The 27,978-nt window shown below is 36.2% G+C and overlaps 1 pseudogene; it reads right to left on the bottom strand.

Moving 5' to 3' along the window:
• Positions 1 to 70: 70 nt before the first annotated feature.
• LOC107019475 lies at positions 71 to 27,816 on the bottom strand (annotated as a pseudogene).
• Between the last annotated feature and the right edge of the window lie 162 nt (positions 27,817 to 27,978).

The raw sequence follows: 27,978 nt of genomic DNA, 5'->3' as shown, positions 1-27,978 counted from the left end.
TACACTGATAAATAAGAAGTTTTCTTTTGAAGGATAATAATTAAGTGGAATACCTTGTGGTCACTACAAACTAATACCTTTTCTTGTGCTTTTTCATTCTTGTAGTAATTATGTGTTCCAATTAATCTACAACCATCCTCGAAAACCATGCTGGATATTGAGTTGACAATATTATGTATATTACAGAGAGTCAAATAACTAGACCGCAACCGTAACCAATGAGAACCCCCTGCCCTGGTCATTGGTGAATCTTCTTCTTGTTGTTGTGGTACCCTATCATCACGGCCGCAATCTCTTGAGGGTGGCAATACTCGTAATCCATCATTTTCTTGGTATATATTGTTCTCAAACGTATGAAATTGTTTTCCTTTGGGGATGAATCAAACAATATATTTGTGAGAGAGATTTAAGATCGCAAGAAATGTGAGGATGCAAGCTGCAGTGGAATTTCTCCATTGATTTTGTTAGATGAGAGATCCAATGGTTGGATGCGGATAAATTTTGCAATAACGCTGGTATATGACCTTCCAAGACATTATGAGATAAGTTCAACGTATGAAGTCCAATGAGATCTCCAATAATGTTTGGAATAGGACCTTCAAATCTGTTCTTCGAGAGGTCGATAATCATGTTAGAATACAAAATTTGAACAGAATCATAATCTTGTCCCTTTCTAGTAATTGTCGTCAAATAATCATAATATCTAGCATATAGTTCAGAAATATACTGTGGGGTTCTTGTACTCTCATCAATTTTCTTCATTGCATGAAAATTCCCCAAAAGATTTTTCGGTAAATTTACACTAAATCCATTGGATGATAGATCCAGAATTTGAAGCTGCGCAAACAAATTTCTGTTCCCTGAAGATTTGATCTCAAGCTTCAAATTTTCAAATGAGGTGGGTCTCCTAACCAGTTTGGAAATGTGTCATTCAACTGATTGTTACCTAGATTACGAAATGTCAAATACTTGAAATCAATCAAGGATCGTGGAACTTTTCACGTTAGCTTATTCCCATGCAAGCTAATGACCCTGAGATAGTTTCCAATACTAAAAGTTGTATTAGTTGTCCCACTAAGACTGTTGTTGCTCAAATCCAATTTACATAGATTAATCATCTCATCAAACATTGTGGGATTTTTTCCTCCAAACTATTACTTCTCAAATTAGCACATTCAGTGCTGTCAGATTACAGATAGCTTAGAAATCTTTCTACTGATATAATTGTGCAAAAGAAGAAGAATTCTTCGGGTTTGGCTGGTTTAGGAGTGAATTTGGTATTGGACCTTCCAGATAATTTTTTCTAAGAGTAACAATACCTAATGTTTTTTACTTGAACTCCTCAATTTTTTCCATTGAAAGTGTTATTGCTCAAGTTTAGCACTGTCAGTGAAGGAAGGGGGAATATCAAGGAAGGTATAGTCCCATTCAAGTGGTTTGATGACAAGTAGAGTCATTGTAGGTTTTGTAGTCCACTTACATTGGATGGAATTGGACTAGTTAAGGAATTGGACGAAAAATCTAGCAATTCAAGTTGGGTCCAACTTCTGTTAAAGGACAAACAATCAAGTCTGCCATCAAAGTTGTTATTTCGAAGTGATAACTCCTTGAGCTTTCCAAATCCCGAAAACTGGGAAACTGATCCTTCAAGATGGTTATGACCAAGGAACAAACTCTCTATGTAGGTTAGGTTCCATAGAGATTTAGGAATAGGCCTTGATAGATTAGAATAACCCATGCTCAACTCATGAAGTGAAGTTAGATGGTTAAATGATTCAGGTATCCTACCGGGAAATTCACACGACTGAGATCTAACTTCATGAGTGATGCACTTCCATTCTATTTTGTTGTGGGAAACCTAATAGTTAATAACGAATGAGACTCCTTACTTTTGTAGAATTCTATTTTCGTACTTCTTTATCCTCATGAATCTGTTTATTGCCTTTATCTTTTGTAGGTCTTGTATAGATTCTTTATATAGTAACCATATGGTCAATAATATGATATACAATTTCCCCATCTTTACTCTCGCTTCTTTATCGTATCAGAATGCTTCTAAACTTCCACGAGTTGATCCTTTTATTTTTCTATTAACTCTTAAAAACGTCCCACAATACTTCTCTAACCAATGCTGATGGAGTCAATAACACAATCAATATTGTGCAATTCAATACTATGACCCAATTGACCATAAAATTAACTAGCTGTTATAAATTCTTCCTGTGGAAAGCTCAAGTTTCAATGCCTATACATGGGCTCAATATCTATGAGCATCCCTGCCCCCACTCTCACCATCTTGCAAAACAATCAAGATGTTGCTAACCCTGAGTTCGTTCTTTTATACCGCCAAGATAAGTTAATTCAAAATGTTATCTTGGACTCCGTTGATGCTACACTTGGCGCCACTGTTGCTGTTGTAATCTTCGCCAAAGCTGCCTGGGATGCTCTGCATACTGCATATGCAAACAAATCTCAAACAATTATTTTCAGCTTCCGAGACCGACTAGCTTGCCTCACTAAAGACCCTAGTCTGTTGAAGATTATCTTCATCATATTCGATCACTTTGTGATGAATTCGAAACTGCTGGTGCGCCTATCGAATCCGGAACTCATTACTAATATACTTTGTGGACTCGGATCTGAATTCCGAGAATCTCTTCTTCCATCTGTGCTCGAGATTTAACAATTTTCTATGAAGAGTTTTACGAAAAGCTTCTGGTTCAGGAGCTTTTTCTAAAGTATGAGGACAACAAGAAGCTACTATTAACTAATATCACTGTTGCTGTAGCAGCAGAAAAGAAGAGCTCAAATCCTCCTCGCCAGGGTAACAATAATTACTCCCACAGTCGCCGTCCAGGTAGGAACACTCCTCCCAACAATCAGCAATGGAAGGCACAACCATGTCGCCCACAAAGAAACAACCAGCATCAACCCTTTGACAAGAATCTTCGTTTGTCAACTATGTGATCGCCTAGGTCATTCTGTTAGGATCTGTAGATTTCAATCCCATTACCGTCTGCAAGCTCGGGCAAACATTGCTGGTCGTTTCCTCCTCAGCAGACCCCTTGGATCGTGGATAGTGAAGCCACTCATCAAATTGTGTTTGATGCTCAAAGACTAGACAATGTACATGTACCACGACACCGAAGAGATCACTATGGACTATGGTCACACCATTCGAATATCCCAAACCAATAACGCTAATTCGTGCATCAAATCATCATTTGAAACTTCTCAATGCCTTACGCTCCCCTCTCATAAAGACTAATCTTATTTATGTTTCTCAGTTTTATCGTGATAATCATTCCTCTATTGAATTTTTTCATTTCCATTATCTTGTGAAGGATCTGAATACGGGGGCGCCTCTAGTTTGCGGGCAGAATAAAGATGGGTTGGATGAGTGGCCACCGGTCTGTACACGTCGTTCTCCTCAATGCAATGTGAATGTTTCGATTCACCTATGGCATCGACGTTTTGGTCATCCTAATCATCGCGTTTTGGATTCTATCTTGAATAATTTTTCCCTTCCTGTTTTAGATCCTAAAGCTAGTTCCACTTGTAATTCTTATTATTTTAATAAGATGCACAGGTTGATTTTCTAAGAAAATTCATTGCAAAGTAATAAGCCCCTACAAATCCTTTTTACCGATTTATGGGGTCCATCTGCGGTTTTGTTAATTGATAAAAAAAGATATTATGTGCTATTTGTTGATCAATTTTCAAAATACATGTGGCTGTTTACTTTAAAATCAAAAAGTGGAACTCCGGAAGTTTTTCAAAATTTGCATCCATTGCTTGAACAGAGGTTTAACGCCAAAACTCAATCTTTTTCACAGATGGTGGTGGCAAATTTATAATTTCACAGTACTATCTCAAAACACATGGTGTAGAACACTTAGTGTCACCCCCATATACTCCACAATGAGTTGCTATAGTTGAAAGACGACATCGTGATGTAACTGAAACTGCTAGAACCTTGCTCAATCAAGCGTCTTTACCATCACATTTCTGGAGTTTAGCCTGTCAAAAAGTTGTCTATCTAATAAATAAGATTACTACACCTAATCTTCAGCATAAGAGTCCATTTGAAATTTTATTTCAAGATGCCAAACTTTTACTCCATTAAAGTATTTGGTTGCCTCTGTTATCCATGGCTCAAACCATATGGAAAAAACAAATTAGAGCCCAGTTCGAGACAATGTGTTTATTTAGACTTTTCAAATAAATATTACAGTCATCAATGTTTTGATCCTTTAACTTCCAAAATATATCTATCACGGTACATCTTATTTTCGAAAATCAATTCCCATTTGACAATATTTTTTCTCATTTCAAAAGACACCAAATAAAAATGTCTCTTGGGAAATCTGTTCATCTGGCCAACAACCACACGATAATACTCGAAACTCATATGATTTTTGTGAGATTACTTTACAGATTGTGCAGCAAACCGTGGACACACATTCACCCATCTCCTCTTCCTCTACAGGTGCCACTGTCTGAGGTACTTTTATTTATCCCTTATATGATACTTCTTCTTCTTCTCTAATGCCTCCCTTGACCCACACCCGCACCATCCGAAATCCTATTCCAGCGACAACTCACCACAACCAACTATTTCAACCTCACCAGTTCATATTTCTCCCCAGTTAAATGCTCAGCTGCAATCCACAATTATCACTTACCAACGCCGAAATAAGTTCACTGGTCCTTTGATCCAGAATCCTGTAGTCCAACCCTCTTCCTCATCACTTGTACCACCTCCCATGGCCACACAACCTTACCTTCTAGCCTCTACCTCTACAGTGACGTTCACTCATCACATGATCACTCGGTCTATGACCAATAGCCTTAAGCCCAAAAAATTTCACACAATTGTTCATACCATTTCTTACCTACCTAGAACCTTTAAGCAAGCTCAACAAGTCCCACATTGGCGTGAAGTTATGGGAAATAAATTTTATGCCTTAGTTCGGAACCGAACATCGGAGTTGGTACCATGTGAGCCTTCCAAAAATCTGGTGGATTGTAAGTGTCTTTTCAATATTAAATATAACCCTAATGGCTCCGTTGACAGGTACAAAGCTCCTCTAGTTCCTAAAGGCTTCACACAAAGACCTGAATTTGATTTTTGGTGTACTTTTAGTCCAGTGGTAAAGCATGACTCATTCTTGCGATTGCAACATAACAAAGTTGGCCCATTCAGCAACTTGATATCAATAATGCTTTACTGCAAGGCCGTCTTTATGAAGAAGTATATATGCTCCAACCACCTGGTTTTGAAGCTTTTGCGCGTCCGACGCATGTTTGCAAGCTGCACAAGGCTAAATGTAGCCTCAAGCAGGCTCCGAGATCTAGTGAACTAAAAAATTACTTAGTTACTTTGGGATTTGTTAAATTCCAATCTGATTCTTCATTGTTCATCTTGCATAATTTTGATGAGACTCCTTACTTTTGTAGAATTTTATTTTCGTACTTTCTTATTCTCAGGAATATGTTAATAGTGTTTATCTTTTTTACGTCTTTTATAGATTCTTTATGTAGTATCCATATAGTCAATAATACAATATACAATTTTCCCATCTTTGCTCTCGTTTCTTTAATAGTGAGCTAGAGATTTGATGATAAATCAAGAAATTCTATGTCAGAAAGGTGGAAAACTCTTTTGGGCAATACTCCACGTAACTGTGTTGATTGAAGTTGTAGAGTATTTAAATAAAAAGAGAAACTCAGAGGAACGGTGGAAGAGATGTCTGTAGAGTCAAAGTTGAGCTCTCTTAGTTGTGTCAAGTTATTGAGTAGTCTAAAATTGTGAGGTTCCAACATAAGACTGTTTGAGTAACTCTGAATTTGAAGAACGTGTAATTTAGAAAGGTGAGAGATTTTTGTTGGGATTAGACCTGTAAAACTTGAATACGACAAATCATGATACGTCAAAGTGGAAAAACACCAATATTTAGGTAAAATCTAAGATCCAGAGAAATCATTAAAAGTCAAATCAAGCCTTTTGAGATCAGAGAGTTGAAAGAGGCTAGTGTTTGAGTTTTGAAGTCCGTTGTCATCGAGATTAAACTCAGTGGCTTTTCTTGTCATCTCGTAACAATGAACTCCATCCCATAAGCAGTAATCTTTTCATTTGTTCCATAACAGTGTTTTCGAATAAGCATTATAGTAAACATGTGCATGAATTGTAGAGGAGAAAGTTGACAGAGGAAGAGATATATCAGCACTAAAAAGTTCAACACTAATTAAGTTATTAGAGAAGAAATAAAAAAATCTTTGTTTTGATCTCTATTCAATATAAAGTAGTGATATACGAGGTATATATAGAATTTTTTTAGTGTGCACATTTAATTGTTGCTTTTGCGTAATCAATTCTAGAAGGTCACCTAGTCATTTTATATCAATTTCAGTGTTGTCTAGTATCTTATCATCGACACACAATAAAAGATATTTTTTGTGATATTTTATCAACCACGCGCACTTAAAAAATAAGTACTCTTTTTGTTCCTAATTACTTGTTCACTTTTGAATTGACACACTTATTAAGAAAACAATAATTCACGTGACGAGTACCATTTTACCCCTATTATTAATTATGAAGTGGATGAATCAAAAATTTAAGATTTTATGAAGTTCTACCTTTTTAAAAGTAGTTAATTGAGGATATAATAGGAAAAAAATAGATGAGATGGTGATGCACATCATAGAAACTATTAAACCGAAATGGACTGAAGAGTATATTGATAAGGCATGGTTCTTAGGAAACACAGAAGGTGATTTTACTGTGAGCTCAACTTTCAACATCCTAAGGAGGAGAAAGGAAGAAATCGAATGGTTCAAAAATATATGGATCAAAGGCTTGCCGTTTAAGATAGCATTCTTCACAGGAGAGTATGGAGAAGAAAGATTTCAACTGATGATAACTTGAAAAGGATGAGTTTACAAGTAGTTTCTAAATGTTATTGTTTCGAGAAAGGGGAATTGAAAATTATGTCACACCTATTCCTAATGGCCTCCACGTCCCAAAAGCTATGAAAACAATTTGCTTCATGTGCAGGTATAAAGATGGAAGGACTCCATCTTCAGCAACACATTATTAAATGGTGGGAACACACAACATCAAACAAACTAGAACAAGTATTAAAGGCAGTCCCAACAGTTTTAATGTGGGAACTATGGAAGAGGACAAATGCTCAAAGACATTGTAAAAAATACTCTTATTAGAGCAAAGTTTCCTTGGATACCTTATCATTGGGAAGGAATGGTGGTTGTAGTAGAGACATATAAACCCACTCTATACTATCATGTAGTAACTGGAAGCTACCAGAATTGAGTTGGATTAAGTGTAATACTTATGGGGTGAGTAAAAGAAATCCAGGCCAAAGTTCTTATGGTTTCTGTATCAGAAAGACGCTGGAGAGTTAATTTATGCAGAAGCACAAGACATAGGAGTGAAGACCAACATGGACGTAGAATCGATGGCCATTTTGAGGGCTTTAAAATATTGTTTAAGACAAGGTTTCCAAATGAATCTGGAAACAGACTCTCTTACATTGAATAATATATTGGTAAGATATTGGAGAATTCCATGGGAGCAGTGGAAAGGATAGAGGAAATTCAAGAAATTATGTCTCACATGGATGTTACAATTAAACATATTTTTAGAGAGGCTAATCAGCTAGCGGATTACATTGCAAACTTAGCTATAAAAAAAGTGGTAAAGCAACAATTTGAAAACTTTAATCAGCTATCATGCATGGGAAGGAGAATTCTTAATATTGACAAACAACATATTCCTTCAATAAGAATTAAAATAAGGAAGATTTTCATCAACAACAATGACTAACATGCTTAGATACATATTTGAAGCCACTGATTTCCACAACACTCTATACATACCAGTTTGGAACTATTTGGGGAGTGTTATGCGGAATTCGAGATAATACGAGAAAATCTAAACGCGAAAAACAAAGACAACAGATTTACGTGGTTCACCAATAAATTGGCTACGTCCACGGGGAAGAGGGGGAGCAGTTTTATTATGGAGAGGCAAGAACAGAATTACAGAATAGGGTTTGCCATTGCGTCTATATATAGTGCTGAGCTACGCCCTAACAGGCTTGGGCCCAAAAGCGAGACCCCCGTCCTTTCTGTTTGTAACGGGTCCGATTCAAGGCATTCAACAAATCTCCACCTTGACTTGAATTCTCCGAACAGATTGTTCAGACGTACTATGATAGTGCCAGGCATCCCCTCTTCCTCAGAGTTGCCCCGCAGGGCAATTAACAGCTTCTGATGTTGAGCAAGTCCAAACAGTGTTGAAACTTGCTCTGTGGAACCGGCTTTGTGAACATATCAGCAGGATTATAAGCAGTTCCTACTTTCTTCACCTTGATTCTCTTCTCACTTCTCAGAAAATGATACCTCACGTCAATATGCTTGGTTCTCTCATGATGGACTTGATCCTTGGCTAGACAAATTACGCTCAAACTGTCACAATACACCGTAGCCTTGTCATGATGCAGACCAAGATCACTAACCAGCCCTTTCAGCCAAATCCCTTCTTTTGCAGCCTCTATCAAGGCCATGTACTCCGCTTCCGTAGTAGACAAAGTCACTGTAGGTTGCAAAGTTGCCTTCCAACTGACGACAGATCCTCCAAGGGTAAACACATAGCCAGTCATCGATCTTCTTGTGTCAACAGCTCCAGCATAGTCAGAATCAGAATAGCCAGTAACCAAGCACTGAGTATCACCTCCATAAATGAGACCAACGTCAGATGTACCTCTAAGGTACCGGAAAATTCTCTTCACAGCCTGCCAATGTTCTCTCCCTGGTTGTCCCATGAATCTGCTCACTACACTGACTGCATGTGCTAAATCTGGCCTTGTACAGACCATAGCATACATCAAACTTCCTACGGCACTGGCATAAGGGACTCGTGACATATACTCCTTCTCTTCTTCTGACTGTGGAGCGAACATGGCAGTGAGATGGATATTGGCAGCACTGGGGGTATCAATAGGCTTAGATGAAGACATGCCAAACCTCGCCAAGACCTTCTGAATGTAGCTTCTCTGTGACAAGAAAAGTTTCCTTCTCTCTCTGTCTCTAATGATCTCCATCCCTAGAATCTTCCGAGCGGCTCCCAGATCCTTCATCTCAAACTCAGCACTAAGTAAACCCTTCAGCTTCTGAATGTCATACTTCTTCTTTGCAGCTATCAGCATATCATCTACATAAAGCACCAGATAGATGAATGAATCATCCTTGAGCCTATTGTAGTAGACACAACAATCATATGAGCTCCGAGTATAGCCCAACTTCACCATATAGCTGTCAAACCTTTTGTACCACTGCCTTGGAGACTGCTTAAGTCCATATAAGGACTTCTTCAACTTGCAGACGTGATTTTCCTTCCCTGGAACTTGGAAACCATCCGGCTGAGTCATGTATATCTCTTCCTCCAACTCTCCATGTAGAAACGCTGTCTTCACATCAAGTTGTTCAAGCTCCAGATTCTGATGTGTAACTATCGCTAGTAACACTCGGATGGAAGTATGTCTGACCACTGGTGAGAAGATCTCATTGTAGTCCACTCCCTCTCTTTGGTTGAAACCTCTGGCAACAACCCTGGCTTTATACTTGACTCCTTCTGCTGGTGATATCCCTTCCTTCTTCTTGAAAACCCATTTGCAAGTAATAATCTTCCTCCCCGAAGGCTGTATGACGAGATCCCATGTCTGATTCTTGTAGGGACTCCATCTCATCTCCCATAGCAGCAAACCATTTTTCAGAATCAGGACTTAAAATGGCTTCTTTGTAAGTAGACGGCTCAGATGTATCTACCTCTTCAGCAACCTGCAGTGCATAACCCACCATGTCCTCAAAACCATACATGTNGGAAGAGGGGGAGCAGTTTTATTATGGAGAGGCAAGAACAGAATTACAGAATAGGGTTTGCCATTGCGTCTATATATAGTGCTGAGCTACGCCCTAACAGGCTTGGGCCCAAAAGCGAGACCCCCGTCCTTTCTGTTTGTAACGGGTCCGATTCAAGGCATTCAACAAATCTCCACCTTGACTTGAATTCTCCGAACAGATTGTTCAGACGTACTATGATAGTGCCAGGCATCCCCTCTTCCTCAGAGTTGCCCCGCAGGGCAATTAACAGCTTCTGATGTTGAGCAAGTCCAAACAGTGTTGAAACTTGCTCTGTGGAACCGGCTTTGTGAACATATCAGCAGGATTATAAGCAGTTCCTACTTTCTTCACCTTGATTCTCTTCTCACTTCTCAGAAAATGATACCTCACGTCAATATACTTGGTTCTCTCATGATGGACTTGATCCTTGGCTAGACAAATTGCGCTCACACTGTCACAATACACCGTAGCCTGATCATGATGCAGACCAAGATCATCAGCCAAATCCCTTTATTTGCAGCCTCTATCAAGGCCATGTACTCCGCTTCCGTAGTAGACAAAGTCACTGTAGGTTGCAAAGTTACCTTCCAACTGACGACAGATCCTCCAAGGGTAAACACATAGCCAGTCATCGATCTTCTTGTGTCAACATCTCCAGCATAGTAAGAATCAGAAAAGCCAGTAACCAAGCACTGAGTATCACCTCCATAAATGAGACCAACGTCAGATGTACCTCTAAGGTACCGGAAAATTCTCTTCACAGCCTGCCAATGTTCTCTCCCTGGTTGTCCCATGAATCTGCTCACTACACTGACTGCATGTGCTAAATCTGGCCTTGTACAGACCATAGCATACATCAAACTTCCTACGGCACTGGCATAAGGGACTCGTGACATATACTCCTTCTCTTCTTCTGACTGTGGAGCGAACATGGCAGTGAGATGGATATTGGCAGCACTGGGGGTATCAATAGGCTTAGATGAAGACATGCCAAACCTCGCCAAGACCTTCTGAATGTAGCTTCTCTGTGACAAGAAAAGTTTCCTTCTCTCTCTGTCTCTAATGATCTCCATCCCTAGAATCTTCCGAGCGGCTCCCAAATCCTTCATCTCAAACTCAGCACTAAGTAAACCCTTCAGCTTCTGAATGTCATACTTCTTCTTTGCAGCTATCAGCATATCATCTACATAAAGCACCAGATAGATGAATGAATCATCCTTGAGCCTATTGTAGTAGACACAACAATCATATGAGCTCCGAGTATATCCCAACTTCACCATATAGCTGTCAAACCTTTTGTACCACTGCCTTGGAGACTGCTTAAGTCCATATAAGGACTTCTTCAACTTGCAGACGTGATTTTCCTTCCCTGGAACTTGGAAACCATCCGGCTGAGTCATGTATATCTCTTCCTCCAACTCTCCATGTAGAAACGCTGTCTTCACATCAAGTTGTTCAAGCTCCAGATTCTGATGTGTAACTATCGCTAGTAACACTCGGATGGAAGTATGTCTGACCACTGGTGAGAAGATCTCATTGTAGTCCACTCCCTCTCTTTGGTTGAAACCTCTGGCAACAACCCTGGCTTTATACTTGACTCCTTCTGCTGGTGATATCCCTTCCTTCTTCTTGAAAACCCATTTGCAAGTAATAATCTTTCTCCCCGAAGGCTGTATGACCAGATCCCATGTCTGATTCTTGTGTAGGGACTCCATCTCATCTCCCATAGCGGCAAACCATTTTTCAGAATCAGAACTTAAAATGGCTTCTTTGTAAGTAGACGGCTCAGATGTATCTACCTCTTCAGCAACCTGCAGTGCATAACCCACCATGTCCTCAAAACCATACCTCGTAGGTGGCCGAACTCCAACCCTCCTTGGCCGATCTTGAGCTATACTCCGATGGATATCTGATGGCATAGATTCTGGAATATCAGTTTCTGTCTGTGGCTCTTGATCCTCCTCTTCAGGTTCTTTCAAATCGCTCTCGTTCTGAATGACTTGAAACTCCACCTGTTTATCAAGACTCCCAGTTTCTGACGTAGTTGTAGGCTTCACAATGGTTCTAAGCAGAGAACTTTCATCAAAGACAACGTTCCTGCTCATAATAACCCTCTTTTCTGCTGGAGACCAGATTCTGAAACCTTTCACTCCATCTCCGTAGCCCACAAATACTCCCTTTTTAGCTCTTGGTTCTAACTTACCTTCACTGACGTGATAGTAAGCCGTACAACCAAAAGCTTTCAGATTTGAATAATCAGCAACTTTTCCTGACCACATCTCCATAGGTGTTTTGCACTGTATGCCTGTATGTGGTCCGCGGTTAATCAAGTAGCAAGCTGTACTAACCGCTTCTGCCCAGAATCTTCTATCTAGCCCAGCATTAGAGAGCATGCACCTTGCTCTCTCCAGAAGTGTTTGATTCATCCGCTCAGCTACACCGTTCTGCTGTGGTGTATTTCTGACTGTACGATGTCGAGCAATCCCTTCATCCTTACAGAATTGATCAAATTCAGACCAGCAGAATTCCAGCCCATTATCAGTTCGCAACCTCTTGATCTTCTTCCCTGTTTGATTTTCCATCAAAATTTTCCACTCCTTGAACTTCTGGAAAGCTTCACTTTTATGCTTCATCATGTACACCCAAGTCATCCTTGAGTAGTCATCAATCATGGACACAAAAAATCTGCAGCCTCCCAAAGACTCAACACGGCATGGACCCCAGCAATCAGAATGGATATAATCAAGAGTGCCTTTTGTTCTGTGAATGGCCTTTGGAAACTTGTTGCGATGTAGTTTTCCAAAGACACAATGTTCACAAAACTCTAGGCTTTTAACCTTATGACCAGCAAGAAGATCCTCCTTTGACAGAATTTGCATCCCTCTTTCACCCATATGACCAAGTCTCATGTGCCATAACTTAGTCATATCCTCCTGGTGAACTTCTGACGATGCAACATGGGCTGAACCTGTAACCGTGGAACCTTGTAGAAAATACAAAGTACCACGCATGACACCTTTCAGAATCAGATTTGAACCCTTCCAGACCCGCAAGACTCCATCTTTTCCCGACCAGCTGAATCCCTTGCTGTCCAAAGAACTGAGAGATATCAGATTTTTCGTCATCAATGGAACGTGCCTGACCTCGTTCAATGTGCAGAAGCTACCGTCATGTGTCCTTATCTTGATCGAGCCTGTCCCAACCACCTTGCAGACAGAACTGTTGGCCATCGAGATGCTGCCTCCGTCTATCTGCTCATAAGTCGTGAACCACTCTCTCCTAGGACAGATGTGATAGGATGCCCCAGAATCGAGAACCCACACATCTGAATGATGAGTGTGCTCATCCGCAACTAGGGCAATGTCTTCTTCAGAATTGGTGTCTTCTTCAGCAACAGCAGCAGAAACTGATTGTTTTTCCGATTGCTTCTTCTTCTTCGGACAATCAAATTTCCAATGTCCCTTCTCCTTGCAGTAATTACAAACATCATCTGGCTTTGCACCCTTCGACATCGGCTTATTTTTCTTTCCGCCGTTTTTCCTTCCCTTTCCGCTACTGGTGAACAGACCGGAAGGCTGTATGTCCGTACTTGTGCCGTTAGCCTTATGCCGTAATTCCCTGCTATGAAGGGCCGATCTGACTTCTTCCAGCGACACAGTATCTTTCCCAACAATGAACGATTGAACAAAATTCTCAAACGACATTGGGAGAGATACTAACAGAATTAGGGCAGCATCTTCATCCTCGATCTTCACATCGATATTACGCAATTCTAATAACAAAGTATTCAATTGCTCTAAATGTTCCCTGAGTTGTGTACCTTCAGCCATTCGTAAACCGAATAGACGTTGTTTCAGAAGCAGCTTGTTGGTTAGAGATTTTGTCATGTACAAACTCTCCAGCTTCAACCACAGACCAGCAGCAGTCTCTTCATCCGAGACTTCCGTGATGACGTCATCCGCGAGACACAGCATGATCGTCGAATGCGCCTTTTCCTCCAGAATCGCCATCTCAGGAGTAACGACGGCGTTCTTATCTTTCGACAACGGCGCCCAGAAGCCTTGTTGTTTCAACAAAGCCCGCATCTTGATCTGCCATAAACTGAAACTGTTCCTCCCTGTAAATTTGTCGATTTTCACGTTCAAAGCAGACATCTCGAATTCTTCAAGAGCACCGATTAACCGAGAGGCTCTGATACCAATTTATTATGCGGAATTCGAGATAATACGAGAAAATATAAACGCGAAAAACAAAGACAACAGATTTACGTGGTTCACCAATAAATTGGCTACGTCCACGGGGAAGAGGGGGAGCAGTTTTATTATGGAGAGGCAAGAACAGAATTACAGAATAAAGTTTGCCATAGCGTCTATATATAGTGCTAAGCTACGCCCTAACAGGCTTGGGCCCAAAATACAGAATTGACAGATAATTAAGGGCCCAATACAACAACATTGTATACCGTCCTTTCTGTTTGTAACGGGTCCGATTCAAGGCATTCAACAGGGAGAAAAAGGCGTGTGTATTAAAAAGCTATTCTAAGCTATGATAGTCAACAAAAATGGATTTACACTACAAGAAAAGTGTGAATTACATGGGAATTTTCTTGAGAATTTGTATGAAAATTTGCAAGAAAATAAGTTCCCTATGAATTTTCTTACTAATCTCCAGGAAAATTCTCATGTAAATTTACAGTTTTCTTGTAGTGTTATGCACCAGTAAAAAAAGAGAGTCAACCTACTGAATGTGCAATCTTAACTTGAATCCAACAAAGATACCATGAGAATGAAGCACAGGAGTAGCACCTCCTTTTCATCTTCATCTAACGAAAAACAGGGATTTAGATATCACACATAATCACAAGGTCAACGGAAAGAAAGGTACTTAAAAAGATCCACAATGTTAGTGCAAGGCTCTCACTCAAGATACATCAACACCGGGTAATTCACTTAAAAAAGAAAATAAAAAAGGGAAACATCAATTGGGGAATCGCAAAACATAATTGAACAGAGATGAGTGGTACAAAGCTTTACAAGTTGATAGACAATGTGGTTGATGAAGATTGTCTATGGAGGATGTTAATCATCCAAAGGAGGAGAAGGAGACGTCGACAGTTNGGGGGGGGGGTTACAAGAGAATGCATCTTCCAAGCGGAGGTAATATAAAGACAAGGAAGATTTGGAAGGATCATATTAGGAAATATTATATGAGGAGTTTGTTGTTTTATATCTGGAACGGTCACTTTTGGGCCATTTTGTATGTGATGCATTGATTCATTAATGTACTATTCTGGATCCATTAGTTGTTGTTAATAACTAATTGTAATTTCTGCAAGATTTTGAAAACCCATACATGACATTTGCCAATTATTTAAAGAAGTAATGTCAATATCTTAATTATTTTTATTTTTTAAAGAAAATTCAAATTTGGACTCAAAGTCCTTTATTAACATTAATTAATGGACCCAGAATAGTCCATTAATGAATCAATACATCCAATCTAAAATGGCCCAAAAGTGACTGTTCAGATATATAACAACAAACTAATATAATATTTTCTAATTTGATCTTTCCAAATTTACCTTGTCTTAATATTACCTCCGCTTGGCATATGCATTCACTTGTGACTCCCCAACCGTGGAATTCTCCTTCTCTTCCTTTGGATGATTAACATCCTCCATAGATGATATTCATCCACCACATTATTTATAAACTTGTAAAGGTTTGTACCACTCATCTCTGTTCCATTGTGTTTTATGATTCACAAGTCATGTTTCCTTTTTTTTTTTAAAGTGAATTACCCGGTCCTGATGTATCTTGAGTTAGAGCAAACCCCGCATTATAACATTGTGGATCTTTGTAAGTACCCTTCATTCCACCAACCTTGTAAGGATATGTGGTATCTAAATCCCTTTTTTTCCCTTAATTTGAAGACGAAAAGGAGGTGCTTCTCCTGCTCTTCATTCTTATGGTCTCTTTGTTGGATGAAAGTTAATATTGCATATTCAGTACTATGACTCTCCTGTTTTTCTATGCATAAATCCATTTATGCTGACTATCATAACTTAGATTTTGCTTGTTCATACACAACCCTTTTGCTCCCGAAATAGTTCCAAACTTGCCTATATATCTTGTTGTGGGAATCATTGGCTTCAAATGTGTATCTAAGAATGTTAGTCGTTGTTTTTGATGAAAATCTTCCTTGTTTTAAATCTGATTGAAGAAATTTTTTTTTGTCAATATTAAGAATTCTCCTTCCCATGCATGATAGATGATTAAAGTTTTAAAATTGTTGCTTTACCACTTTATTTATAGCTATGTTTGCAATGTAATCCGCTAGCTGATTACCCTCCTTAAAGATATGTTCAATTGTAATATCCATGTGAGACATAATTTCTTGAATCTCCGCTATCCTTTCCACTAATTCCCATGGAATTCTCCAATTTCTTACCAATATGTTTTTCAATGTAAGAGATATGTTTCTTGACTCACTTGTTGGAAACCTTGGTTTAAACAATATTCTAAAGCCCTCAAAATGGCCATTGATTCTGTATCCATGTTGTCGTCACTCCTATGTCTTGTGCTTCATCATAAAGTAACTATACAACATCGTTTCTGATGTAGAAACCATAAGAGCTTTGGCCTGTATTTCCTTTACTCACCCCATCAGTATTACACTTAACCCAACCAAATTCCGGTAGCTTCCAGTTTACTACATGATAGGTGCTTATATGCTTGTAGTAGAGCCACCATTCCTTCCTAATGATAATGTACCTCCTTAATCCAAGGAAACTTTGCATTAAAAGATCTGATGAAATGTTAAGTGATTTAGTGATTCATCCAGTTATAAAAGTATATTTTTTTCATGTCTTTTAGCATTTCTCCTCTTCCATAGTTCCCACATTAATATTGTTGGGACTGCCTTTAATACTTGTTCTAGTTTGTTGGATGTGGTGTATTTCCAACATTTAATAAAGAGTTGCTGAAGATGGAGTCCTTCTATGTTTATAACTGCACAAGAAGAAAATAGCTTTTGGGTTATGGATGCCACAAGAAATAGGTGTTACATAGTTTCGAATTCCCCTTTCTCGCAACAATAACATTTGGAAATCACTTGTAACCTCATCCTTTTAAAGTAATCATCAGTTGCAATCCTTCTTCTCCATATTTTCTAGTGAAATAAGGCTATCTTAAATGGCAAGCCTTTGATCCATATATATTTAACCCATTCAATTTCATCCTTTCTCCTCCTTAGGATGTTGAAAGTCGAGAGCACAATAAAACCACCTTTTGTGTTTCCTAACCACCACGCCTTATCAATATACTCTTTAGTCCTTCTGGGTTTAGTTGTCTCTATGATGTGCATCACCATCTCTTTTGATATGAAATCACAAAATTTTTGTTCATTCCATAATCCATTTATTATAAAGTCTTTCACTTCTAGATTTTCCTCTCTGACTGTCTCATTTCCAAAGAAATACATGGCCCCTTGCTTAGTCTAGTTGTCAAACCAAAACCTAGAAATTACAGCTTTGGTTCCACTATATGTCTTGTTCCACCTCATCTCTAATATTGATCATTTTTCTTCAAATATGTGAGGCTCCACTGTTTTTAGTTATTACAAAGTGTATCTCCTTAAAATACTTATTCCACATGTACTTGCTGCATATTTGAAGTACTCTAAATTCTAAATGTCCACCATAACTCCTCAAACAAGGCCTTATTTATCTCATGATGGGATAAGAAGCCTAGACCCCCTTTCCCCCTTGGATAAAACATCTCCTCCCTTGCAACCCAGTGCTTACCTTTCTCTCCTCCTACTTCTCCTTAAAAGACATTAGCAAATATTTGATGTATTTGCTCAATAACTTTCTTGAATGGGTTCATAACAGATAACATATATATCGGCATAGATTGTATAACATGATTGACTAACACATATTTTCCTCCAAAATATAAAAACATTTGGTGCAATGTCAGTACCCTTGTGGCTATTTCCGTGTTAGCTCTTAAGAATAACTTGAATTCCTTCTCCCGTAAAATACTGCACAACCCAAGTAAGTAAAATAAACTTTCCTTTCTTGATACATGTTAACCTTGTCAATCGAATAGCCACTGTCAATGGAGTTTTATCATAGTGGTAGAAAAAACTCTTTGCTTTGTTGAACATATGTCCCGATGTGTTTTCATAATCCCTCAGTACTCTCATCATCTGGATAACTAACCTTCTATCATCACCATGCAAGATATGGTTAATTAGTAGAATACACTTTGGTAAACCAAACCCTTTTTTATTCCTTATCACCATGTAAATTTTTTAGTCCTCAAATAATAAACAATGTATAGTGGACTTCACACCAATAGCATGTTGTACTACTTTGTACAAAATCATTTCAAACGTGTTAACTAGAAGACTCAAGCTGGTTATTAGTGGTCTAGTGGGATAATACCAATCTGCATTTGATGAAGAAAGAAGCATTATTGATAATATATTGTTTGGTCATGAGACTTATAAATGCTACTCTAGGAAAAGGATTTCCCAAAAGCATGTGCTGAGGGTGGATCTCAGAAAGGCTTATTATACTTTGGAATGGGGATTTCTCAAGAAGTTGACTGACATGGGTTTCCCTGCCAAATTTGTACATTGGATCATGAAATATGTGTTTACAGTGTCCTATTCCTTGATGATTGGTGGAGGATTGAATCAGTTCTTTAATGCAAAAAAAGGCACTAGACAAGGGGACCCTATGACCCCTTATCTCTTTGTCTTCGCTATGGAGTATTTGTCAAGAGAACTGAATCAATTAGCTAGCAATGGGAACTTCAATTTTCACCCAAGGTGTAGGAAATTGGGCAGTATGCATATTTGTTTTGCAAGCGATTTATTGATGTATTGTAGGGCTGATATTATCTCGATTAGGCTGCTAAACGAAGCATTCAAGAAGTTTTCTAAGGTTCTGGATTACAGGATAATGTAGAGAAAAGTTCTCTATGTATTGGAGGGGTTGCAACTCATACAAAAACAGAGATTATTGAGGAGCTGGGATATGTTGAAGGTACCCTCCCATTCAAATACATAGGAGTGCCTTTAGCATCTGAGAAGCTTAGTGTCAGCCATTACTTGCCACTTATTTAAAAATTAAGTTCTGGACACGTGCTTCGCACGTGAGTCCTCTAAACATATTATTACTATATGAGCTATATATGTCAAAATCACATTTTAATGATTATCATAAAATATTTTTAAAAAAATAAAAAATAAAAATATATAATATTGTATGTCAAATGATTAGACAATTGATGAATCTACAAGATTTGAACAATACAACTTGATTGGGTAATAAAAATTAAAACCAAATTTAATTTTAATGATATTAGGTCCAAATATTTAATATATTAATATGAAAAAAAAATATACAAAAATTATTAAATCATCCTGATTTGATTGCAGAAGGAAATTTCTACATACCNCAACTAAAACACTTGCATAATAAGATTTAACTACATATATATCAAACATTTATATCCTTTATATGAATTCTTCTTTATACATGATGTGTTTAACACCTTGAGTTTTAAGGGAGAAATGTAAAACCTTACATTCCAAATTATGTGACAGTCTTAGCTAATCGAGAGTCAAATAGATTAATTTTACGAAGATAATTTGAATAAAATAAACTCAATATTATAAAATTAAAAGACAAATATTACAAAAATTATACAAGAAGTATTACAAGTTGTAATTTTAAAATATTAACTAAAGTTTGTATGATTTACATTTACAACAAATGAAAAATATCAAACAAATTGAGGTGGAGAAATTATACCTTTCGAGTTTCTGAATTATGAGAACAATTTAGCATTTGATGTTGTAATATTCTTCTATTCTTCATATTAAATTATTGCTAAATCTCTTGTAAATTTTCTTCTGTGATGAAATAGGGTTAACAATTGTAATAAGAAGAAAACATGACTAATGATGAAGTATGGGAAAAGTAACAAAAAACTATAAACCCAACATACATAAAATATGATTTGTAGAGGAAAATTCATACAAATCAATATAGAAATTGTAACAATTAGAAACTTTCATACTTATTCCATGCATACATTTGTAACCATCGACTATGGGCTCACTTTTGTTTTGATAGAAACTTTTAGTATTCTTCACTAAGGTTCTATTAAAATATCTTTTTTTAACCGATGCAGTTCTAAAGTTGTAGGTCTTTTTGGGTATTTATACAAATAAGATATAAAAAAAATAATAGGAAGAAGAATGAAAAGAAAAGAGAAACTAAACAAATAACAATCCTAGCTTTTAAGAGTGTATTTATATTTTTTTCCATAAGTATATAAGAATATTGTTTAATAAAAAATAATAGTACTTATTTATAATTAATTTGCACATTTTTGTTCATCAATATTATGACATTATAAGGACTCTAGTTAAACTAACCGTGCTTTGCGCGGTGGTAAACTACCTCTATTAACTTACATTTCTTTTGAGTTAAATTAAATAACAGATGACCATTTGAATTGACGTCTCAGCAAGTGGTTCAAAATAAGTTATGGTACTAATTTGTATTGTAAAAAGACATTTTTACTTGTTTTGGTTTCGAGCAACACATTCAAAACATGTAAAGCTTTGCGTTTTTAATCTTGTATAAAAAAATATGTTTATTTATGTTGGGCCTGACTAATTTGGATTAATGAAAATAGACATTTTTACCTCAATAGAATCTGCATTATATTTGTGACCTTTATTTCATAGAATATTAGAATATTATCACACTACCGTAAATTTTCTTTTTTGCGGGATAATATATAGACATAAACTTAAGCTTGACTTCAGATGTTAAACTAATAAATACTCTGATTTCGAGTCTCCATATCTGAATGCATTAATTCATCTCCTCCATGATAATTAAACACTCCCATTTGTAAAATAGTGCTCTTGTAATGTATATTTTTATTTATTAAGTAACAAATGAATCTTTTAAAATGTAGTAAAGAACAGACTATCTTAATTCTTTTCAAATATAATCGAAAATACCATTTGCTAGAAATATTTCAATTAATACTTTGACAATGCAAATATTTTCTATTTTCACTTACTAAAATAATTTATTTGCCTGAAATTTTTGTGTTATCTTCCTCTATGTTAGATATGAGTTAATTTGGAAATAATGGCGTTAATTCACTATACAAATTCTTGTGTGTGGTTGCATACGTGAAAATAATTACGACAAGTCTACCGGATGAAACATCTCTAATTTACAAAAGTTTGCCAATATGTTACATTCTTAGTGTAATTTTGTTTGAGAAGAGAGATATAATGAATAAGTACGACTTTATTTGAACTTGCAAGTTAAACAGGAAAAAACATGAACACAAAACTAAATAATAATTAATTATTTTTATAAAAAAAAAAACCTAAGACATGTAAATTCACCTATTATTCAGACAGTATATCCTCACAAATTAATGAGATTCGAGCATTGTAACTTTATTTATAACAAATACTACAAAAGAGCACAGAGAAATTCTAACTACCCTTCATCGTGTCAACAATGGACAAAAGGAATATAGATATTATTTACCTTTCTTACAATTGAAGATGATAGTGAAAAGTAAATAGCCAATACCTCACTCGAGGATAGTAAAATTGCAAAGTTTCATGCAGTGGCTATGCCTTTAAAATTTTAAAGGTTTAAGTGCAGTGCTTCTAATTCCTTGCATATGTCAACTTAAGTGCCAACCACTATTTCCTTGCCCTTCATTTCTTTATGTTTGTTATCATGCTTGATTGTCTCAAATTACGACCACAACGATCCTATGCTTTTCAAAGTCCCAAACTACGGCCTGCAAAATCACTTTTCAACAAAAACAATGTACCTTTACAATTAAATGAGGTTCCAACTATCAAAATTTAGACAGAGCAAAACTTATACAAGAGTAAGCAAACTGAGAAACTCCAAATATCCTTCTTTCACTACATATGCATGTTTACAGACTTTGTAATGATCCTTGTTAAGTTTACCCATGATGGTTATCTTTATGACTTTGTACACCATTTACAGTAAGGTATCTTGTATGGCCGAAGGAAATGTAAAATGTATGTTATATACTTCGTCTCATCTAACAGTTATGACATACATTCTCAAATACTTGTTCTAAAAGTTGAGATTCCCTCTTAGTAAAGCTGATTATTATCAACATATTATATTAGATTCGCAAGAAAAATTACAAAAAAACATATTACAAAGGAGGGAATAAAACAATTTATCATCTCCTACACTTACGCAACAATGAGCATATCAGAAACACCTAAAAGATGGATAATTTGTAGCAATGCAAAAAATTCAAAATAAAAATTTCATAAATTTAATCAGACCTATAGCGAATCATATAATGAACTATAGTTTGCTCTTAGATTTCAAAATATCATTGTAATGTTGCGAAATAGTTGTGAGTTACTAGGGTATATTTTAAATTTAAAATAGAGGATAGGAAAATATAAACTACTTTGTAGATGAGTCGTAAATGTGAAAATGAATAAAAACTTACATACATGTTCATCGCAACAACAATTAATTGGAGACAAATTCACTGCAATCCAAAATTCCGCTCACCAAAAAGTGATTTCTACTTACTAATAATAAAAACTACTCAATGGACGAAGGGTGAAGGTCCCCGCTACCCTAAATAACAATTGTAAAAAAAATAGATAAGGTAGTAGGTTCTTTATTGAGTAAAAAAAAATAAAAATTAGATTTTGATTGTATATTCATTTTTATCTTTTGAAAACATATGAGATTTGACCTATAAGTAAAGGAAAAAGTCTGTGTAAATTTACATAGAGAATGAACATGGTGGAAATTTACATGAATATGGTGGAAATTTAACTGAAGAATAAGTATAAAATTACCAATGCTTCTCATGGGAATTTAATGATACTTAAAATCTATCGGTCATTAAAACTAAAACACTGTATTATCTTACATAAAATATTTATAATGTATAGGAAAATAAAAATTATTACATCGGATCATTTAACCTTAATGGCATAAGTATAAATTAATGACGGTGAAATACGTACAAAGATCTCTAACATAATCAATGGTATTATTGAATCACTCATGAGAAAAGTACACAAGTATATAATTGTGAACAAGAAGAAGAAGAAAACTTTTATTGAAAATTTTCTGAAAGGTTCAAAATTTTCTTTGTTTTAAAATGATAGAAACACCTCTATTTATTGAACATAAACTGTAGGGTGAAGAAATATTTATTGTGAATTATCAGAAAGGTTAAGACTATTTGCAAGGGTCAAAACCTTTCATAAATGTCACAATTTTTTATAAAAGTCACAACTTTTAATAAAAGTCGCAACTCTTCATAAAAGTTGCAACTCTTCATTAAAGTGACAACTTTTCATAAAAGTCACAACTTTTCATAAGTTATAACTCTTCATTAAAGTTGCAACTATTCATAAAAGTCACAACTTTTCATAAAATTCACATCATTCATGAAGAGGATGACTATTTTTCGGTAAGTCTTCATAAAAGTCGTAACTCTTCATAAAAGTCACAACTTTTCATAAAAGTCACATCTTTTCAAGAAAGGGGAAGTCTATTTTTGGAAATAAATAAATTTGAATGGAACATCTAGCTTGTGGTGGAGCCATGTTGGCAGGCCTAGGATTCTCTTTTATATAAATATATGATTTGGGTAATTCAACTTTTGACTTGGAGGCTTCCCACTTATAATAATACTAGTTCTGGAAATGTGCCTTGCACGTTTGACCTTTGTTACTATTATAATTTATATAAGTCCAACTCTTGTTGATATAAAATTGCTCAACATTGTCTGTAGTGTTTTTTATGCATATAAAATAAACTCATTCTTGTGTTTACTTTCTGCCTAAAACTTAAACATCTATAATTTTTAGGGGGAATATGAGAAACTTGTAAGGATAGAAATATATTTTTCCCAATTAGAATCATCACTCAAAAATTCTAAGCCCCGAGGCTTAAGTTTCTTCGAATATAAATACTCCGACTATCATTAAAATAAAAAGATGAATGAAGGGCACAAACCAATAAGAAAAGTAGTGTCTAATAAAAAAATATCACATGAGAACTATTAGATGATGTGTTTTTTTCCAACAATCATGAAAATAAAAAATGAATGAAGGCATGAATCAAAAAGAAAAATAATGACCAATAAAAAAATATTATATAAGAACTGTTAGATGATGAAACAGAAAGTGCAGTGGATTAATATTTTTTATCCAATTTGAAAACGGAGAAATTAAGTAGAAGAAAGAGTTTGAATGAATGTGTATAATGGTAGAAGATAAAAGGTTTAACAATCAAATTCATTGAGAAAGGGAAAATGATAAGTTGTAACATCTAATCATATATTGGTCAAGTTTAGTTGTTATTATTGATTTAATTTTAAAAATTAGTAAAAGACTTTTTTAGTTTATAAAACTGGTGAAGGACATTTTCGTAATCTAACTTTGAACTTAAATCTTCCCACTTATAATAATATATGATATAATATGATATGATTACTGCAAAAGTCACTTGCTGGTCTGCCAACGTACTATCATATGCGGGAAGAGTACAATTGATTAAGTCAGTCTTGTTTGGTGTTCAAGATTATTGGTCCCAAATATATGAAAATACTGAATAAATTTGTCGGATTTTCTTGTGGACTAGTAATGTTACCCTATCCAAAAAAAGCATTGGTTTCTTGGAAAAGTATTTGCTAACCAGTTGAAGGTGGCATGAACATCATCAACTTATGTATGTGAATAGAGTTTCAATATTGAAAAAATTATGGAATATAGCAAGGAATAAAGAATGCTTATGGATCAAGTTGGCGCATAGGAAGAATGCTTCTTGGGTTGTGAGGAAGATTTTGGAAACAAGGAAATAGATACTTCCCCCGTACAAGGTGACTTGAACTCAACTTTTGTTGCATAAAAGATTGGTGATATATTCTCCATACATAAGATGTATACTAAACTAATGACTCAATTCCCTAGAGCTCACTGGAAGGCAATTGCTATCCACCTCTGGATTCATCCAAGATACAGGTTTATCGTATGGTTAGCTGTCCAGAAGAGATTGGAAACTGTTGATAGAATGATTAAATTTGGGATCCAAGTCCCTCCTGATTGTGCATACTGTAGATTTTCGTTAGAAACATTCATCAATTTGTTCTTTTAATGTCAGGTGACTAGGAATTATGGAGTAGATTATGTAAATGGTTGGGGTTCTCATGAGCTATTCAGCAGTGGCACGAGGAAGTGAAATTGGTGTGCTTAATGGCAAAGAAGAAGGCTGGACTAGCTGAAATAACAAAGAGTGTTTTTGGAATGCTAATGTACGTCATATGGAGAGAAAGGAATAAGATAAGATTTCAGAATTGAAGCATGAACGCTGGTTCAGTTTTGAAGGAAATTGTACTGCTAATGCAAAATGGAAGAATGCACTCCAACAGCTCAATGTCTACCCATAGTTTCGGTTTATATATATATAGTATTGAATCACTGATCTATGTAGATTGATTGTATAGAAGACTAGATGTTAGTAGATTAGTTGGTATTATGAGTGAGTAGTTAGTCCAATGCTACTTTGTTTTGTAAAGTCATTGTTATATATGAAATATGCAGTTGCGAAAAATAAAAAAAAAATAAACATGTAGAAGACAGAGGGTAACCTTGTTTTTATCCCAGGGTAGATCGACAGAAACCATGTGACCTCCCATTAATGAGAACCGAATACCAATTGTTTGAGAGTAGCCTCCTTATCATGTCAATGATCATTTCAGCAAAACCAAACTTTCTCAAAACATTCGTTAGAAATATCCATGACACTCTATGATACACCTTAGCAATATCCAGTTTAACCACCAAGTTAAAATGTTTATTCTCCAATGCATATCTCTAATTATCTACTGAGTCATTAATATATTTTCGGTGATGCTTTTCCCATTTACAAAATCCTACTGCGATGAAGATATAATTTTTGGTAGTATTACCTGCATCCTCGTGTATCAATCTAGAGATTGTTTTGTTAGTAAAGAACATAAGCTTATGGGCCTCAAATAAATTTTCTTTGACCAATTCCTTCTTGGGAAGTAACACCAAATTGGTGTGTGTAAAAAATTTGGGTAGATCTTGCCCACAAAAAAAAAAACCTTGTACCAATTTTGTAATGTCTCCTCCAACAATTTCCCAACAACTTTGGAAAAATAACCCTGAAAAAACATCTGACCCGCCTGAGTTGCTGCTATTCAGTTCAAAGACCACCCTTTTGACTTCCTCTTCCTCCGTGATCTAACCGTTTCCCCATTCTCTTCCAGTATGATACTTTTCTCAATATTATAAAGCATTGAGCTCTAGTCATATCCTCTTCCTTGAATTCTTCGGCAAAATAATTTACCGCCTCCTCTCCGATTTTCACATTAGTTTGCACCTTGACCCTTTGATTATTTTCTATTTCTGATATGTGGAGCATTTTCCTCCTCCCTTTAACATATGAGTGGAAGAATTTTGTGCTTTATCTCCATCGGAAAACCATTTCATCCCTGCCTTTTGCTTCCAAAATACCTCCTTAATATTGAGGACCTTCTTTAATTCAGCCTCCATTCGATGCAACTCCACCCTGTTATTCTAGAGGGGTATAATTCTAGCTAGGTCTCCTTAGTCTTTATAACATCTTCTATCGTAGAAATTTGAAGGAAGACGTTCCTAAAAACCTCCTTGCTCCAAGCTGATAGGGCTTTTTTTTACCTTCTTCAATTTTGCCTGAAATTCCATAAAATCTACCTTCCAATTCTGTGAAACTGTTTCTTTAAATTGATGTTCCTTTGTCCAAAATTTAAAAATCGAAACGGTTTCAGTGCAGTCTCTTCTTCAGAATTGCAAATCATGTGTAACAGGAGCATGATCAGAACCCTGTCTGATGAGATGATGTACCTCTGAAGAAGGAAATGTACCCATACAAACTTTGATTCATTAGAACCCTATCAAGTCTTTTGAAAATGAACTCTTCTTCGATTCGCCCATTTTACCAGGTGTATCTAGTGCCTGCAAACTTGACTTATGATAAATTACAATTATAAAAAAAAGTGCAAAATCCATGGCCTGGAATAGTGTGAAAGCTAGTCCACTCAATTTTTCTTCTTCATTTACAATTACATTGAAATCCCCCCTATGATCCAAGGCAATTGGTTACCCTCCACGACGCTTTCTAACTCCTCTCGCAGTTACAACCTTTCTAGAGCATTGCATCTAGCATACACCGCTAAAATGAGAAACTCTTTGTTATGTTTGATGAGCTTTAAGGTTACTTGATGAATGGTATAAAAAACCACACTTTCTTCCCATTCTTCTCCCCAGAAATACCATATTTTCCCTGAAGTACGGAAACCTTCATGACTGAGCCCCGATTTATTTTGTACTGACGTAGTTCTATTGGATCTTAAAAAGGTTCCATTAGAGGTATGAATGAGTAGTGCTGTCTTCTATTTAGATCCGTTAATCTCTCGAAGGATTTTTTGAGAATTAATTGATCTAATGTTCCAAAAAAATAGTTTTTCTATCATTGATTACTATTTGATGTCTTTTCTTTGCTGCTCTTTGTTTTCACCTGTAAGGGAATTGTAGTTTTACCTGTCTTGGGCCCTTTCTTCAAACTATTTGTATGCTTGGCGATAAATCCCCTGCTTTACTTATCTGTTGAATATTATGCTCCATATCATCATCCTCTTCTGTCTCCTTTCTCAACTGCAACTCTTCCTCATTGTCTATCATTAAATCAGGACCTTTCTTTATCAATAAATCATTGTCCACATTCTTGCCCACCTCAAACATTGTCTTATTTGAACAAGAGTTATTAATTTTTGTCAGCAAGTTTCTTGATGTTGCCTCAGCTGATTTTCCTTTTGTTAATGTACCCCTTTTCTTCCATCTATTGTCCTCTCCTGGCCTATGTGTCCATCATTTTCTTCCATTTCATTTCTCCTCACCATCATC

Source organism: Solanum pennellii, chromosome 1 (assembly GCF_001406875.1).
Source record: "Solanum pennellii chromosome 1, SPENNV200".
In the NCBI taxonomy this organism is placed as follows: domain Eukaryota; kingdom Viridiplantae; phylum Streptophyta; class Magnoliopsida; order Solanales; family Solanaceae; genus Solanum; species Solanum pennellii.
The sequence above is the reverse complement of the archived record's forward strand: the minus strand, read 5'-3'. Positions and strand labels throughout refer to the sequence as shown.